Here is a 19,680-nt window from a genome sequence, read left to right on the forward strand (position 1 = left end):
ACAGTTCCACAGAACAACCCCATAAACAAATGTTTAGAAGAAATCATAACCAAGAAAAGGGTTTGAAAAGAAAACCTCTGATTTAAATATGGATACAAGTACACTCACCTCACTGATGACAGATCTCAGGCCCTCCTTTAACAGAAGTGGATATAGCATTTCTTTCATTTAAAATCTTTAATTTAAAATTTGTCAAATTGAATATGGCATACTATGCTTCTGACCACAGTGATTCTTAGCTCTACTGCTCATGCAAATCAGTGATTTATTACTTTTGTGTGCCAAATCAAAAAACTGTCCTTGGCCTCTTTTGATACAAATCTTGGCCAGATAGGTCCTTCATCTACAAAATAAATAGATAATAAAATAAACATGAAACACAATGCCACTGCACCAGATGGCAGCCACAGGTGACCGTCCAGAGTCAAGTCAGGTCCCCAGTGACCAGGTGCCCGCTGATTTCCCAGAGTCGAGTCAGGTCCCCATCGTCTGAACTACCAGATCCTCTTCACGTCTCTGCTAAACTACCAGAGCCTCTTCACGTCTCTGCTGAACTACCAGATCCTCTTCACGTCTCTGCTGAACTACCAGAGCCTCTTCACGTCTCTACTGAACTACCAGAGCCTCTTCACGTCTCTGTTGAACTACCAGAGCCTCGTCACATCTCTGCGGAACTTCCAGAGCCTCGTCACGTCTCAGCCGGACTTCCTAAGCGCTCGTCCTGCCCTGTCATGGAGACCATCTACCATCTCATCAGGGCCACGGAGGCCACCCTTAACCTGTTCATGTTTTCTATTTCAGGCTTACCTAACCAGACTTGCTCTCCTGTGCCATCAATCCCACTGTGGTGGTCTTCTGTGCTGCCCTGGTGGGCTTCTGTCTCGACCGCACGGCTGTGGTGGTCCTCTGCGCTGCCCTGGTGGGCTTCTGTCTCGGCCGCACGGCTGTGGTGGTCTTCTGCACCGCCCTGGTGGGCTTCTGTTTCTACAGCACGGCTGTGGTGGTCCTCTGCGCCGCCTTGGTGGGCTTCTGTCTTGACCGCACGGCTATGGTGGTCTTTTGTGCCGCCCTGGTGGGCTTCTGTTTCTACCGCACGGCTGTGGTGGTCCTCTGCGCCGCCTTGGTGGGCTTCGGTCTCGACCGCACGGCTGTGGTGGTCTTCTGCGCTGCCCTGGTAGGCTTCTGTCTCGACCGCACGGCTGTGGTGGTCTTCTGTGCCGCCCTGGTGGGCTTCTGTCTTGTCTGCTCGGCTGTGGTGGTTCTCTGCACCGCCCTGGTGGGCGTCAGTCCCGTCTGCTCGCCTGTGGTGGGCTCCAGTTCCACCTGCTCCACCCTGGATTCCTGCCCTGTCGGCTCTGCCCTGGGCCCCTGAATTTTCTTTTCCCTCCTCTTTGTTCCCTTGCCTCTTTGTTTTGTTGTTTTTGTTTTCACTTCCGGTCTCTGTTTCCCTTTATGGAACTGGCCCTCCATCCCTCCGCCGGTCCACCTCCCTCCTGGTCTCGTTGTTGTTGTTTTTTTCACTTCCTGTCTCTGTTTCCCTCTATGGACCTGGCCCTCTGTCCCTCCCCCTGGTCCTCCGCCGGTCCACCTTCCTCCTGGTCTCGTTGTTATTGTTGTTTTTTTCACTTCCTGTCTCTGTTTCCCTCTATGGACTTGGCCCTCTGTCCCTCCCCCTTGTCCTCTGTCGGTCAACCTCCCTCCTGGTCTCTGTGTTCCTGGGTTTGTTCTTGTGTTCGGTGGACCATCTGGTTGCTGCTCCTTAGAGGGGGGGGGGGGGTAATTTCACAGTGTCTGGTCTGTGTTTCCCTGGGTGTTCACTAGTGGTCTCACTTCCCCATAGTCACCCCACTGCAGGCACTACATTTCCCACAAAGCCTTGTCCCTTCATCACTGTTAATTGCACACCTGTTAATTGCACTCAGCTGTCTCCCCTTTCATCATTTTCACCTGTCTATATAAACTGTTTCCTGTCTGTTTCTATCTGTTTCACGGAGTTCTTTTTTTCAATCACCCTGCTTTTTCATGTCCCTTGTGTTTTTCATGTTTCTTGTTTTTTGTACTGCTTTCGATGTTTTTGACCTCCTGCCTATTTTGGATTTGCTTTTGGATTACCCCATTAAAACACTGCAATTCGCCTTTTTCACACGCAACCGGAAACTACGTCACGCCGGGTAAACGGATTTCCGCCAGAGCTGATACTACGTGTTTTGAAAATGGAGCGGTATTTCACAACTTCTCTCTCGACACTGCCTCGACTCAGATTTGAGGATGTAGACAGAATTGTTGGACGGCACTCAACAGTTAAAGAAACAAGGCTGAGCAAGGGCTATAAATTCTTCGTTGAGGAATTTATTCACAAGTATCAAGGTAAGTTGACAACTATCTCTGGCGTTAGCACTTGCAACATTACGAAGCTATGAATTGCTAACCATTTTTATGTGTTCAGTCTCTAATGTTGTTGATCGCATGGTGGTAGTGAGAGCTAGGTGTTATCGATCTATGAGGAAAAATGAGGAGCCCCACACACTTGAGGTTATAATATGCCTGTTGGCTTATATGAGTTAGTCAGATCGTTCTGATATCAAGTTACTGCGGTTGCAGTATTTCTATTTTTATTTCCCTTTATTTTAGTTTCACCTGTCTTAAGGTTTTCTTTGTTGGTTTTTAGTTATGTCTATTTCATTGCTTCTGCGGTTGCAGACTACAGCTGTATTTCTTGCTTTTGCTGCTGTTTGCAGATTTCAATTAACAGCACTTAAAGGGATAGTTCACTTCAAAATGAAAATTCTGTCATCATATAACGGTACAATACTCACCCTCAAGTTGTTTCAAACCTGTATGAATTTATTTCTTCTGCTGAACACAAAGGAAGATATTTTGAAGAATGTCAGTAACTAAACAGTTTACTGGTCCCATTGACTTCCATAGTATTTTTTCTTTCCTACTATGGAAGTCGGCAGGAGCACTTAGTGGGTGTTGACAAATATGGCAACAAATACTATGAGGGCAACAGAAACTTTTTCAGTATTAATTTACATTTTGAAGTGAATTATCCCTTTACTGTAACTCACAGCATAAAATTACAAATAATTAGCTAAACTATCGTCTTCTCAAACAGGTTTCATTGGAGACAGAAGAGGTTGTTTGTATTTCTGCCTATATGTGCAGCTGTGCAGCTGGTAAAGGGTTGTGCAACCATCTGACAGCACTTTTGTATCAGACGGCCCACTATGTGCAGCTGAATTTGCAGTCTGTCCCACCACCACTGGCCTGCACGAGTGAACCACAGAGATGGCATCGTCCAAGAACACAGGCATGTATTTTTCCTTTTCTGCAATTGGTAAGAACACTATAGTATCAACTCAAACAAACAAGTAAGTACATGTTAACATCAAAGCATTATGGACTAATAATGCACAAGAGTGCAAATTAAGTAACAAAGGTATAAATAAACATCACCCAAGATTAATACAATCTGTTAACTGTTATTACTCATTATTATTTCATAGTGACTAAATGCATAAACTAATGTCAATATATTATATAACCTTATTATGAAGTGTTTCCAGAATACTTTAACACTGCATTTGTTTGTTTTATACTAAGGGAGTCCATCCAGAAGCAGTGAGTGAACTTGTTGTCCTGAAGCCAAAGTCAGTTGGGAAGACTGGAATCAAGTCTACCCTATACAGGGCTTACACAGGTAATACACAACACTGTATGAGTACACGTGTACTCAGCTACAACTTAATGTGTTCAAGACTAATAGTTTGTATTAATTTCTTTAGGTCCCCTTCCAGATCCAGATGTCTTGGCTTCTGGTACAAAACTGAGTCAGATCCATCCCCGGCCTTTGCTGGCACACATACTAGAGGGCATGTCAAAAATAGAGTTGGTCCCCTCACAATTCGGTCCTGTGCCTCGTGGTAGTCCACTTTCATACCAATGTCCCCCTATAGCTGCAGATGTTCCTGTTGTTAATTTCCCCCCACTACCTGTGCTTGGCTATCAGCTTGGCTGTAATTTTAAATATGTGCCCACACACCATCAATCACTTCATCTGGAGTCTATAAAGGTTACCCATTGTTCCGCTTGTCAGATTGAAGAGGCCACAAGACTACAGTCAAAATGTACTGCTTGGGGACAAATGCGGCAATCAAGGGTTACTGCAAGCAGGTTCAGGGAGGTTTGTCATGTACTGGGGGATTCAACTGGTCAGTCATTAGCGCTAAGAATCATCAAGGGTACGAGGCAGACAAGTGCTATGAAACGTGGCCTCGAACTTGAGCCAGATATTTTGAGAAAATATTCTGAGACAGCCAGTGTTAGTGTCCTACCATGTGGTTTTATTATCAATCCAGAAGCACCACATCTAGGAGCCAGTCCAGATGGACGAGTGTATGATCCATCTGAAACATTCCAATTTGGCCTAGTGGAGGTAAAAAGCACATCTGCTGATAACATTGCCCAGGTTCCATTTATGAAACTACAAAGAGGACAAGCCAAACTTAAAGAGACCCACAAGTACTACTGGCAGGTTCAAGGCCAGCTTGCAGTGACTGGTCTACAGTGGTGTGACTTTGTGACTGACACAAAATCAGATTTCACAATACAGAGGATCTGGCGAGATGATGCCTTCATAGCATCAATGAAAGACAAGCTAGACATGTACTATTATAGTGTTTATATGAATGTGTATCTTTCAGTGTTATGAACAGGACAGTTTCTGTTCATTTTCTGACCTTTGGATTTATTCTTATAATGGTATATATACCCACATTTATGTACAGAATGGTGAATACATGCTTATCTTTTTAATTTGATCTTGTGTAATATATGTGATTATATGTATGCATACACATTTACTAATTCTATATGTATTTATATTGTGTGAATAAAAATGAACAACAGAACTGAGTTGACATTTGTTTTTAATGAATTCTTATTAAAAAAAAGCATTTTGTTGTCAACTATTTCATTGTGTCTGTCAAATTATTTTCAGGAAACTTAGTATAAACAATGACAATATACATTTGATCAAATGTTACAGTACAAAGTAAAAAAATAAAAACAATTTATTTAATTATGTTACCATTAAACATTTAAAGTATCACTACTATTGTAAAAATTAACCTCAGTGTAAATATCTCATATTTATTATATTATACATATATACTTGTATACATTTACTCCTCAAGAAACATTGGTCCCTGGTAATTAATCATAAAACAGCAATTATGCCAGATCTGATTGATGCTTCCTGACAAGGTGAGTGGCACAACAGAATCCCAAATGTGGTTTTCCTTGACCCTTCGAATGACCCTTTCCACCAGAATTCTGAGGCATGCAATGGCCTGTGTTTTTTCACAGTCCTGTTTGCTGAACTGCTTAGCACGTTTGAAAGGTGGAATGATCAGTCTAGCACTAACACTGGAGAGCATATCCTCGATTGTGAACCCCTTGTCTGCCATGACCTCATCTCCAGGTTCAAGCAGGTCCAAAATGCCGGACTTCTTTGTGATCTCTTTGTCGGAGATTGAACCTGTGTAAAGCTGGGAGATGAAAGTCATTGCACCACACGGAGCTACTCTAACCAGACCTTTAAATGTTGTAGTGCTCTTGTAGCTGGAGAAGATCTCTGAGTGGAGTGTCAGAGATGTGGGGCTCTCACAGCGGATTTCTGTGCAATCCAGGATGACTCGCAGGTTTGGACAGAACAAACTGTACTTATTTGGCATGGAGAAGCATATTTGTTGCCTGGACATCCAAATAGGTACTGAACCCAACACAAAGAACAGGTAGTTAGCCCAGGTGATAATGGCCCTGCTCACTGTGGCCACGCTTACCCCGAAAATGTCGGCGATTACTTGTTCCTTCAGTCCAGCAGCTACCCGACAGGAATACATGAACAGTTCATCTATGAGCTGGATCTTCCGTGCAGGGCTAGGGCTTGGGAAGGCTTCCTGTGACATCCTCTGTGCCTTAGTCCAGTACACAAGATTGCTGGCAGATGGGCAAACAGATTCCCAGAACACCTGGAAAACTTCCTGTGAGGGAAACTTTGTGTAATATTTCATTGTGTGATCAGAAACACAAAATCTGCTCATTGTTGTTTGTTTCTCTAATGACATTTTCTGCAGCCTAGCCTCCAGGTCTTCAATGTACTGCAGAGCCTCATCTAATGCACCTATAAAAATGTAAAATAGTATAGTTAGCAACTAATTACGTATATTTGTATATATATATACACACACACATGTATGTATATATATATATACACACACACACTATATATACATATATATATATATATATATATATATATATATATATATATATATATATATATATAGTGTGTGTGTGTGTGTGTGTGTATATATATATATATATATATATATATATATACATACATGTGTGCGTGTATGTATACACACGTATATATATATACACACACACACACATACATATATATATATGTATGTGTGTGTGTGTGTATATATATATATATATATATATATATATATATATATACACACACACAGTCTACACTGTTATCACCGAAATACACAAGCAAAAGTCAACATTAGTGCTTACCAGCAGGTGGGCGTGCCGCGTAGTCATGTTCCTCAATATGACTGGATTCATTGGATGCATCTTCTGTGACCACCGGCTGCTCCTGAACACGTACATCCGCGCCAAGTCGAACGGCAGATCTCTCAAAAGCTGATAGTCTTTGAGGGAGTACATAGAAATTATTCCAAGGGAAACGACTGGGAATGGCACCGACTTTTAGCCGCGAACTTCCTGGAATGTAGTCGTCAGCGGTAAAATGCTGACTGCAGACATACGTGCTGCCTCTCCGAATGACGAACGTAGACCCTTCATCCCGTCTAATAGCGATGACCCATTTCTTTTTTTGGTCTTCGTTCATTGGAAACCCGTGAAAACTCAAATAAGGTTGTTTTTGCTTAGAATTGCTGCACTGAGGGACGCTACAGCAACACCTATTCTTGGTCTCGGCCATTGTTGTTGTCACCGGAAGTAAGTTTACCCGGCGTTGGTGAGCACCGGAAACACAAAACCCGGAAGTGTGAAAAAGGCTTATTGGATCGCTCTTTTCCTTTGTGCATTCGTAACAGTAGGAGAGGAAGAACTGTATAAACTTGTTAAATCATCTAAACCAACAACATGTATGTTCCATCAAAGCTCCTAAAAGTGGTGCTTCCAGAAGTCATAGATCCTCTTCTGACTATTATTAATTCCTCATTTTCATAAGGATATGTCTCCAAAACCTTCAAACTGGCTGTTATTAAGCCTCTCATCTTGACCCCAAAGAACTAGTTAATTATAGACTGATCTCGAATCTCCCTTTTCTGTTCAAGATACTACAAAAGGTAGTATCCTCACAATTATATTCCTTCTTAGAGAAAAATGGTATTTGTGCGGATTTCCAGTCAGGATTTAGACCGTATCATAGTACTGAGACTGCTCTACTTAGAGTTACAAATGACCTGCTCTTATCATCTGACCGTGGTTGTATCTCTCTATTAGTTCTATTGGATCTTAGTGCTGCGTTTGACACTGACCACAACATTCTTTTGCATAGACTTGAACACTTTGATGGCATTAATGGAAGTGCATTAGCACTTATATGACTGCCATCAATATATGTTACCCTTGGGAGATATCATCAGGTAACATGGTGTTAACTTTCACTGTTCTCTTTCATCATCTCGTGTTCGAGATCCACCTGTGGGAAGGGCATCCGTACCTGACCTCTGCAGAAGCATCCCATTGCACCAAGTCTGGCTAGACAGACAGAAGCGCGCAGCCAATGCCAGATAAGGCCCCACCCCTTACCTAAGGGCATATAATGGCTACGACGCTGCTATTCTCCAGTTGACATGCGCTTTTTGCGATCTCTGCACTAACACAGTTCGGTTGGAATACGCTGCTCACTTTCGTGTCTTCAGGAGGATATATCGCCAGATCAGCCTCCGCCAGACGTGACAGTCGTCTTTTCAGCCTTTTCGCTGTGTTCTGCATTCGGAGCCGCCCGCGCTCTCGCCTTTTTCACCTGCTCCTCCTTCCACGGCTGCCCGCCACAGATTTTTCCGAGTTCTTCGCTGGTATGTCACTGTCTAAACCTTCCGCTTCTCCCGGGAACAGCCTATCACGGGCCTGCCTGGCCGCATGTGGTGTGCTTATTGCCGCTAAGGATCTTCACCCTTTCTGTGTGGTTTGTTTGGGCCTTAAACACACTCAAGAAGCCCTGGAGAATCCGGAAAATTTCAGCCATTGCCTTATGCTGCCCAAGAAGCTGTTACGACGCCATCTTAAAGTTGCAGCGACCCAGTGCTCCGAGCTTGGCCTTTCTGACTCGGACAGGGGACATGGTGATGACGACGCGCTACCGGGGGACTCCCGGGGCGCCGCCTCACTTATTTGGGCTGACCAGCCCAATCCCGCATTCCCCAAAGAGGACATCTTTGCGGGCAACCTCACGCTCGTTGACGAACTGGCCGGTTCCGGCGATGAGGATGATGTGGCCCTTCTTGAGATCTCAGAGGACGAGGAGGTCATCCCGCCCTCTGGCGTTCCCCAGGCTAGCGTCCATGCAGCCCTGCCTCAGTCCATCTTCCTGGAGGTTTGTGAGCGGACGGCCGCTCGCCTCAACATTGAGTGGCCAGCTCCGCAGAGCGCCACCGGCCAGGAGAGGGATATCTACGACGGGAAAGTGTTGGGACCTCCTCCCGGTCCGAGGAAACAACTCTTCCCCGTCCTTCCAGCGTGTGCTAAGCACATGAGGCACAATTAGAGCGACCCGCTCGACTTCAAACACGTTCTCACGGGCCTTGAAGTGAAGGATATGGCAGCTCATGGTATGGGTGACCCCCCTGCTATCGAGCCTTCCATCGCCAGGCACCTTAACCCCGCTCAGGGCGGGCTGATCGCTCCCCCTAAGCCGGTCTCCCCCTAAGCCGGTCTTGCGCGCTCTGGCTTAACCTGTCGGACCTTCCTGACAGTGAGAAGCGGCGCATTGATGCAACAACGGTGTGATGAAAAAAGGAGGATGAGGCCTTAAAAGCTATGCCTCCCTAATAAGGCGGCCCCTCGCCACACACACCTGCCATGGGACGACATTTCCACCAGAGCAAGGAAAGGCCCTGCAACGAACCCCCTCCACGGCAGAATAACCCACCGCCTGCTAAGCACTGGGGAAAATCGACTCCCGCCGCAGCCGCGGCTGGAAGACCATCTAACCCTGCCCCCACTGACTCGAAACGTAAGCGGCCTGCCTGATGTCCAGCTGATGGGGGCATCGAGTCCACGTTCATGGGCCACGAGCCCTTCGGACTCTCTTCCTGTCCCGGAACCCCCGTACAAGAGACGCAGGGTCGCCCGCGGATGGAGCGGTTCCCCTCCTCTCGAGGCTGCCCAGCCCATGTGTTTTATGAACGTTATGTGTTCCCCCCTCACGTTCAGGGGGTCTGTTGTCAGGAAAAGTGCAGAAGCAGTGTCACCACACCGCACACACTCTGTTCCCCTCACCCAATTATTAAAGGCTTCGGCCCCAGTGTTTCCCCAACACAAAACACACAAAAAACAAAAAAACACAATAAAACAAACAAATCTAATGAATTAGTTTTGGAGAGAGGATCTCTCTCTGCAGAGAGCAGAGAGCTGCACGGGTCCGATTTTGTAAATCCACACCCGCCCGTACCCGCAGTGCTTAAAACCGCATCCGACCCGTTTTCCGACGGCAGCACTAATTAAAATCCGCACCCGACCCGACCCGCTCAAAAAAGAACCGACACCCGACCCGCACCCGAAATCAAATCAGTTAAGCCAATCACATTAGACACAATTTTTTCGAATTTTATTCCCAGGTCATACAGAAGTTATTTATAAAAAACTATTTTTAAAAGATATTCGTTTTTTAATACATTTTATTTTATTTATTTTGATCAATGTTTTATCAATCAATTGCCCATATTTAATAAATAAGAAGCAAATATATAGCAGACAATGTAATAACCTTAGTGTAATTGACAGAATTACTAAAAAATATTTTGCTACCTAAAAGTTAAATATTTTTTGTGTCACGCATGCATGTATGTCTATTTCCCTCATATTAAATATAAAACGCATGTGGACTGATATTTTTCCAATGTCTGGACTCCAATTAAACCTGAATTCCATGATTATGGGACGTGTCAGGCACCACCTCCCTGGGGCGACCGTCCTTTTCTGGCTTTCAGAACCTCACTGTGAGTGTATTGGGCAATTGGGGGGTCCATTGGGGGGACGTGGGGGGTCCATGTCTCTTCCATAGGTGGATCTCGAACACGAGATGATGAAAGAGAAACATAGGTTACTGTCGTAACCCCGGTTCTCTGAAACATCGAGTGGAGAGATCCACTAGCTTTGCCCCGCTTGCCACACGAGAAGCGAATATACTTACTGGAGAATAGCAGCGTCGTAGCCATTATATGCCCTTAGGTTAGGGGTGGGGCATTGGCTGCGCGCTTCTGTCTGTCTAGCCAGACTTGGTGCAATTGGATGCTTCTGCAGAGGTCAGGTACGGACGCCCTTCCCATAGGTGGATCTCTTTAAAGAGTGGATTCAACTCCTCTCAGAGTTAAAATTAACACTTGCCCGTAGTATATATGGGAATCACTGGTAAAGTGTTAAATTAACACTTTTGATAGAGTTAACATTATTAACACTCTGACAGTGTTAACCAACAAACTCTTAAGGTGTAAAATATTAACACCAGAATGGATGATGAAGTTGGTGTTCAAAGTTGGTGTTCAAAGTTAACACTCATGGATTAACTGGTCAACACTGCCTCAGTGTTCAAGTGACAATATATAAAAAAAAATAAACCCACAAAACTATAAAATGTTTACATATATTTATTTTATTCAAACATTGTAATTTTTTTCCTGCACCAAAATGTCTTCATTTTGAATGTTTCAATTCAAAACAATTCAAAATTAAAAAAAATAAAAAAATGTAAAGAACATGGTCTTAAAACAATTAAACATCCTCAAAACAAAGACACAAAAAACATTCTTATTTGGTCCATATGTACTCTTTATGTCATAAGATTTATATTGCTGACATTTATCAGGTTAAACAACAGCATTCCATTCATTACCATAAATGCAGAATACATGTTAATGCTCACTAATCAAAGTCTGTGATGGTGTTTGGACCTCCTTGGAGAGAATAGTCTTTTTGTCTTCTCTAAACTTCTTTTTTTTCAGCACGACAAGATGAGTTTCTCAGCCATTTTCAGCCAAGCAAGATCCACTCCTATTTGCAGCATCACACACCTTCCCCTGTAAAATTTAAAAACAACAACAATAATAATAATAAATAAAAACACACACAAAAAATACAAAATATTTTCAAATCCATTTATCAAAACTATTATCAGGAGAAATGTCAAATACAAGTTTGAATTGCAATACAACAATAATTCACCCAAAACTGAAGATTCTGTCATGTGTTTATCCTCATGTGGTTCCAAACCTGTATGACCTTCTGTCTTCTGAGGAACAGCAAACGTTATTTTTTGAAAAATCTACAGAAGAAATACATGGGACCACTTCCAATCCAGACAGAGTTTTATTAAAAATGTCCTGGCTCTTCCAAGCTTTATAATTGCAGTGGGTGGGTGTTTATGTTGAACAGTCCAAAAGAAGTGAAATAAAGTGCATCCTTCCATAATAAAATGTTTCTCTAGCTTGCACTAAGTGTTGTACGCAGAAGCCCTTCTGGGCGGATGACGCAAGGATGTCGACGAAGCACATGCATGGTGAGAAGTGACAAACACTGAAGAGCGGAGGAGGGAGCAAAACAAAAACGCATTGATTCGCTACATGAGGTCTTTATTTACCCCCCCGTAGCCGTGTGAGGCACTGTTTATTACTACCTCAATACCACGACTGAGGTGCCCTTGAGCAAGGCACCGAACCCCCAACTGCTCCCCGGGCACCGCAGCGTAAATGATGCCCACTGCACTGGGTGTGTGTTCACGGTGTGTGTGTGTGCACTTTGGATGGGTTAAATGCAGAGCTCGAATTCTGAGTATGGGACACCATACTTGGCTGAATGTCATGTCACGTCATTAGGGATGGATACATTTTATTGTACTTCTTTTGGGCTGTTGAACAGAAACTCCCACCCACTGCCATTATAAATCTCGGAAGTGCCAGGATCATTTTTAATAAAACTCAGATTGGATTCATCTGAAAGAAGAAAGTCATATACACCTAGGTTGCCTTAAGGATAAATAAATCACAGGCTAATTTTAATTGTTGGATGAACGAACCCTTTAACTTGTATCTTTGGGTGAACTATCCCTTTAAGGAAAATAATTTTAATTCACTGTAAATGCATTTTGTAAAAAGAAAGTCAGTCTTACTAGAAAATGGGTCTTCTAACGACAGAGACAAAGTCACAATTCCATTTGCATACTGATCTCTCTGCGTTGAGGTTGGATGACTCCTATTAAAATGAATGCACATAAATGGTACATCACATAAATAAATGATGGTCCAAACGTGTGTGTGTGTGTGTGTGTGTGTGTGTGTGTGTATATATATATATATATATATATATATATATATATATATAGCTTACAGTCAAATTTTTAAAGAAAGATATCAGACTCTTTATTATTATTATTGTAGAAAAAATAGACATGACAAACATGATAACCTTAAAATATGCAATTGTGGCTTACTCATGTATTGGTGGCTTCATACTCTTCAAGCACATCATCTCCTTTTGATTTTTCTGTTATGCCAGCATGAACCATCTGTAACAATATATAAAAAAAGGTTTCCTTAAAATTGTAATATCAAACCCATACAACTCCCTTTTGCTAAATACAAAACATAATGTAAGGCTTAATGATAATTATTATAATAAAGTGTCTAAAGTAGTTAACTGCAACTCATGTGCCATAATCCAAGACTTGTGGGGCACAAAATCACTTTGAATGATGAAGAGAGTTTGAGTTTACTGAAAAGTGTTATTTTCAAATTAATTCAAGGAAAACTGCACTCAAATCCAACATGAAATCCACAACATGAAAACTCAATTCATGCTTAACCACATCAACTCTGGGGACCCACCGCTGGGTCCAATATTGCATATGTCTAATTCTCAAAAAAATCAAAATAACAGCTGAAGTGGTTAATTTACTTATATTGCCATTTATATTTGAGCAGTTTTGCAGTGGTTTGATTTGACATTATGACGTGTTACATACTGTATTATAAATTAAGTAACGTAGACTAACCATGTTCCGTACAAAACGATGTTCCGTACAGGTGACGTTTTAGCGCCGATTGCAGAATAAATAATTACAGTTCGTACATAAACTATATATCTGTGTCATCCTTATGTTTCTCTCTTTCACCTCCAATCTAAGCAGAGACCCATCCGCTGTTTGTTTCAGTAAGATTTGTGTAAGTTTGCTCGTTACGCCCACTGCGCTTGAAAATGGACGTTGGGGAAGGTTACTTCAAAACTTCAGCTTGGGAGGGAAGACAACTAGAGCAGCGAAAATGTACATTTCTATTCCACTTATGTTTCCCACAGTACTACAGCCTTTATTAAATGAATATTATTAATATTATGTTATCACAAATTGTTAAATATATTACCTTTTGCTGAAGAAATGCTTTGAAATGGGAATGTTTAAGCATCGATTGCGGGCGATGACCACTTAGCGTCACCCTTACCTGAGATAGGCAGCAGAGATCTCTTACTTTATGAAGTTTTCACATTGGTTAACCTTTTTTTTATTATTAATCAGTGCAAATTATTTGCCATTCTCGTCTTCTGCATCTTCAGAAAGATAAGGAAATGATTTTCACTAACCTTTCACATGGTTCATGCTTAACTCACATGTCATAATCAATATCACGACACAATCATGCCTAACTCGCATGCACCCTTTATTAAAGCAGCAATTAACTTGTATTTTAATCAAATAAAAATGCAATAATCTTTGAAATTCATTGAAATTATGTTTTCTTGCAGTTAAAATAAATAAACAGTTCACTTTTGACAAGTTAAATGTAAATTTTCGCCGATAAAATAAAGTTATGAGCGCTGTACGGAACACCATTATAAGCCTGTACGGAACACCGTTAACCCCTATCATCTTTCGTACACTGGCGGAGGTGGTACTTTTCTCCAGTTTTCTCAAAAACTATTGGTCCTAAAGACATCAATTAAAGTGTAGACTGTATAATAGGTATTCCCCCGGAGAATGAGCACACAAGCATGCTTGTCTGTCATTCAACGCTGGAGGAGTGGTCACTGGCATGCGGTGAATAGCGAAAAGTGTACAGAACATGGTTAGTCTACGTTAATGTTAAAAACACTTCTGGCGTTTCCCTTCAGTTTCAGATTTCATCTGTGAAAATGTTTTGGGTCGTTTTGGCACGCACAGCATATAACTATCGTCATAAAGTGATATTATTTTATAAAACAGATATCGTAAAATAAATAAAACACTTACTTTGGTGTTTTCCTTGTTAAGACCAATTTCCCCATCTGCTCCAGAACATCGCGAGTGAAAGAAAATATCTCTGAGAAATAGTTTAGGAGTGTAACGTTACAGCAGAAACGTTAGATATCACTATAAATAACATGATGTTATAAAACACATTTTAAATTACGTAACGTTTAAAACGGTTAACTTCTGGTTTTTCCCAGTGACCTCCGCATCTGTGCACTGCAGAGCAATTCAAATCTGTGAGAAACGGTTAAGTTAGGCTTGTTCAGGTGTGCGCAGCAAATAAATATCGTCATATAGAAATATTATCTTATAAAAAACATATCGTAAATGAGGTAAAACACTTAACTGTTACTACTTAACTGTCTGTGTTTTCCTTGTTAAAACCTGTCTACTTGGCATCGCTGGTAAAAGGAAATATCGCTCTGAGAAAAGCTTTAGGAGTGTACACCACATAAATATCACCTTAAATCAATGTGATGCTATAAAATACATATTTTAAATGAGATAAAAACACTTACTTTCGGATTTTTCCGTTTTGAAAAAAAGTCCTCGTCTGTTCCGCTTCGCGAGTGAAAGGCAATGTCTCTGAGAAACGTTTAGGCGCATACAGCACTTAAATATCGTTATAAAACGATATGATATTACAAAACATATTTGTAAGTAAGACTAAACACTTTATTTCGCTGTTTTACTTCCTTATGCACTTGGCATTGCGAGCAAAGAAAATGGCGTCTTTGAAAAATATTTCAGACAGGTCAGGCTCGCACACGAGAAAATGTCCCGGATGTGTATATAATAACACTCAACAGTGTTAATAAGGGTTACGCTCCGTTTTTACACCACAAGAGGGGGCTGTTTACACCAGCTAGTGTTAATCGTTTGAAATTCAACACCACAACTTTAACTCTTTACTCTGAAAGTCCTTAACACTGGGATTTCAACACTGGAGATTTTGCTGTGTAGGTGTGCTATTTGATAGCAATCTTTCCTTAGAAAGCCACATTTCTAGCATTTGTAAAACTGCATTTTTCCATCTCAATAATATATCTAAATTACGGCCTATGCTCTCAATGTCAAATGCAGAAATGTTAATCCATGCATTTATGACCTCAAGGTTAGATTATAGTAATGTTTTATTGGGTGGTTGTTCTGCATGCTTAGTAAACAAACTACAGCTAGTCCAAAATGCAGCAGCAAGAGTTATTCCTAGAACCAGGAAGTATGACCATATTAGCCTGGTCCTGTTAACACTGCACTGGCTCCCTATCAAACATCGTATAGATTTTAAAATATTGCTTATTACTTATAAAGCCCTGAATGGTTTAGCACCTCAGTATTTAAATGAGCTCCTGTTACATTATAATCCTCTATGCCGGCTGCGTTCTCAAAACTCAGGCAATTTGATAATATCTAGAATATCAAAGTCAAATGCGGGTTGCAGAACCTTTTCCTATTTGGCGCTTAAACTCTGAAATAACATACCTAACATTGTTCAGGAGGCAGACACACTCTTGCAGTTTAAATCTAGATTAAAGACCCATCTCTTTAACCTGGCTTACACATAACACTATTACACTTCTAATATCCAAATCCGTTTAAAGGATTTTTAGGCTGCATTAATTAGGTAAACCGGATCTGGGAACACTTCCCATAACACCCTATGTACTTGCTACATCATTAGAAGAATGGCATCTACGCTTATATTAGTCTGTTTCTCTCTTATTCCAAGGTCACCGTAGCCACCAGATCCAGTCTGTATCCAGATCAGAGGGTCACTTGCAGTCACCCAGATCCAGTACCTATCCAGACCAGATGGTGGATCGGCACCTAGAAAGGACCTCTACAGCCCTGAAAGACAGCGGAGACCAGGACAACTAGAGCCCCACTGTGTTTTCTGAGGTCCAAGGTCAACACAGCCGTATACCAGTAAGTTTCAGGGCACTTCAGGCTTCCTGCTGCTTACCAGCTCTATGGAGATGCAGATTTCATTTTCTAACAGGACTTGGCACGTGCACACAGTGCCAAAGCTACCAGTACCTGGTTTAAGGACCATGGTATCCCTGTTCTTAATTGGCCAACAAACATGCCTGACCTTAACCTCATAGAAAATCTATGGGGTATTGTGAAGAGGAAGATGCGATATGCCAGACCCAACAATGCAGAAGAGCTGAAGGCCACTGAGCAGTGCCACAGACTGATCGACTCCATGCCACGCCGCATTGCTGCAGTAATTCAGGCAAAAGGAGCCCCAACTAAGTATTGAGTGCTGTACATGCTCATACTTTTCATTTTCCTACTTTTCAGTTGGCCAAGATTTCTAAAAATCCTTTCTTTGTATTGGTCTTAAGTAATATAAACATTTTCTGATACTGAATTAGGGATTTTCCCTAGTTATCAGTTATAATCATCAAAATTAAAAGAAATAAACACTTGAAATATATCAGTCTGTGTGTAATGAATGAATATAATATACGGTACAAGTTTCACTTTTTGAATGGAATTAGTGAAATAAATCAACTTTTTGATGATATTTTAATTATATGACCAGCACCTGTATATGTGTACATCTAATCAAACAGACATTGAATTATTTTGTATCTTATTTGATTTGTCCTGTCAAAGAAAAAAAAATCTCTGGTGTCAAGTGTTTTTGTTTTGTTTTGTTTTTCTACAATATGTTGCTATCAATAGGTAGTCATACAAAAAAGTTTGCAGAGAGGTGCATGTTAGTATGGTAAAAACTCAAAACTCAATGAGTTGCAAAAATAATAATAAAGTTCAGCTAAACATATGTGGGCACCTGACCTTACATCACACCTAATTTAGCATCCCATTAAAAAATGGGAATGCAATAAAAGTTCCTTTGTAATAACAACCAAATGCATAAATGTGAAAAAAAAGAAGAAAGGTTCTTCCGTACATCACATTAAATAATTATAACAGTTAATAATAATTAGTAAAGGTGACCACATATTTTTAAACATGTAGAGTATTACTGGTCATAGTACTTTACATGGTCCAATACTTTACATGTATTTGCTCTACTCATATTTTGCATAGACATTAAGATATCACACTGTAAACTATCTAACGTTGTTACTGTACATAGCAGAGTAAACCATTTCTCTAAAAATATTATTGCACTACTGATTACTTTGCATATAAATACATTGTTTAGCAATAATATTGCACACTCATCCAGCTGTATTTATTGCCACTTCTCTTACGTTGCTGCTGTTCATAATGTATATATAATCCCTACATTGCATTCCTATTTATATACTGTGCCTAAAGGGTTAGTTCACCCTAAAATCAAAATTATGTCATTAACAACTACTTTTGTCATTTATAACTCACCCTCATGTCGTTCCAAACCCATGAGACCAATAAAGTTGAATCTATTCTAAAATCTAATCTATTAACTTGCTCATGGTGTATGTGGTCTTGCTGGCATCTTAGACTTTATGTTTTCTTGTAATCTTATCAGTTTTACCTAAAGGTCTTTGCACATTGAGACCAAAATTTTCGCATTTGTTTTTCCATTTTTTTGTAATCACCATGCTTCCCTATCAAAATGCATACTATGGATGCGAAAACGCAGAAAATCGAACCTGATCCAAAAACTTTTTATGATGAATGAAAGTTTCGGAGGCAGTGTGTAAACATGATTGACGCAACGTGAGGTCGTATTTATTTTTCAACATGCAAAAATTCACTCAGTGGGCAAAGACCTTAATCTTTCATTTTGGGGAATTTTTAAGCTTTGTAGTTTAAGTGAGGTTGATTAAAGTGTCCCCATCAATTTCAGTCTCTGTTAAAACAACACAAGTCATACAGTTATAGTTATAAAGGTAGAGTTATAAAGGCAGTAAATTACATACAAACAGTATTATTTTAATTCTGCATACTACCTTGATAGGGACAACAGGGTCTCTTTTGAGAATTGATAATGCCCTGCTGTCCTTCAGGTTCAGTTCTTCATGAATGAATGTAGCTTACAGCACTTTCTGTTTTTGAAAATAATAAATACTGGTAACCAGCAGCCTAAAATTATATATATATATATATATATATATATATATATATATATATAATCTTGAAAGAAAACATCTGAGAAAAGGTCTTGAAGTGTAGTAACCATGTTATATGCAGAATAATTAACTCTGGACCAGTAAACCGACTTAATTTTGTGGCCAATTTAACATCTCTTGTGCTTAATTTTTCCCATCATCATTTATTCATTATGTAACACAATTACCACATAATTTGGGCGTTATTTTCATAGCTTTTCAAAAAAAAAATTTAAGGTTTTGTTGTCTTATCTCATATATTTGTGTTGCTCTGCTGCTTGTGCTTGAATGTTTGTAACGTTTTTTCCGCGCAACCACTGATCTGGCGCGAAACAGATTGAGAGCTTTGTGTTGCATTATGCAACTTGCGTATTAAAGGGACACTCCACCTCAAAATTTAAATTGTCATTAATCATTTCTTTCCAAACCCATACAAGCTTTGTTCATCTTCGGAACACAATTTAGATATTTTGGATGAAAACCAGGAGGCTTGTGACTGACCCATTCGCTACCAAGTAAAATAGAGTCAAAGTCCAGAAAAGTATGACAAAAAAAACAATAGACCATCTGCCATCAGTGGTTCAATCTGAATTTTATGAAGCGACAAGAATACTTTTTGTACATGGAGAAAACAAAAATAATGACTTTGTTCAACAATTTGTCTCCTCTGTGTCTCCCCACATCACCGTAGCGCCATTTTGGAGAATATGAGCTGAACGCAGTAAGCTGCTCTGTGTCAGCCACTCCACAAGGATGCACTGTTTTCATTCAAATCAAAGTGTAAATACAAGTAGAAAACATATCCTTGTGGTGCAGAGGCTGGTGCAGGACAGGCCTCCAGGGCAGATCAGGGAGCTCTGGGAGCCATGGCGGAGCAGGCAGTTCAGATTGTCATTGCGGATTAGGGGACTCAAGAGGCCATGGCAGATCCACTGTGACCTTAGCCGGCTCAGCCACCATGGCCACAGTCAGACGAATGAGAGATGGACAGAACTAGTGGAGATGAAGGAGAACTTTCTGGTGCGGATTCTGGCATAAGGATAGGAGCTGAGAACTCTAGAG

The sequence above is a fragment of the Carassius carassius genome, chromosome 30, assembly GCF_963082965.1.
Source record: "Carassius carassius chromosome 30, fCarCar2.1, whole genome shotgun sequence".
Classification (NCBI taxonomy): Eukaryota; Metazoa; Chordata; class Actinopteri; order Cypriniformes; family Cyprinidae; genus Carassius; species Carassius carassius.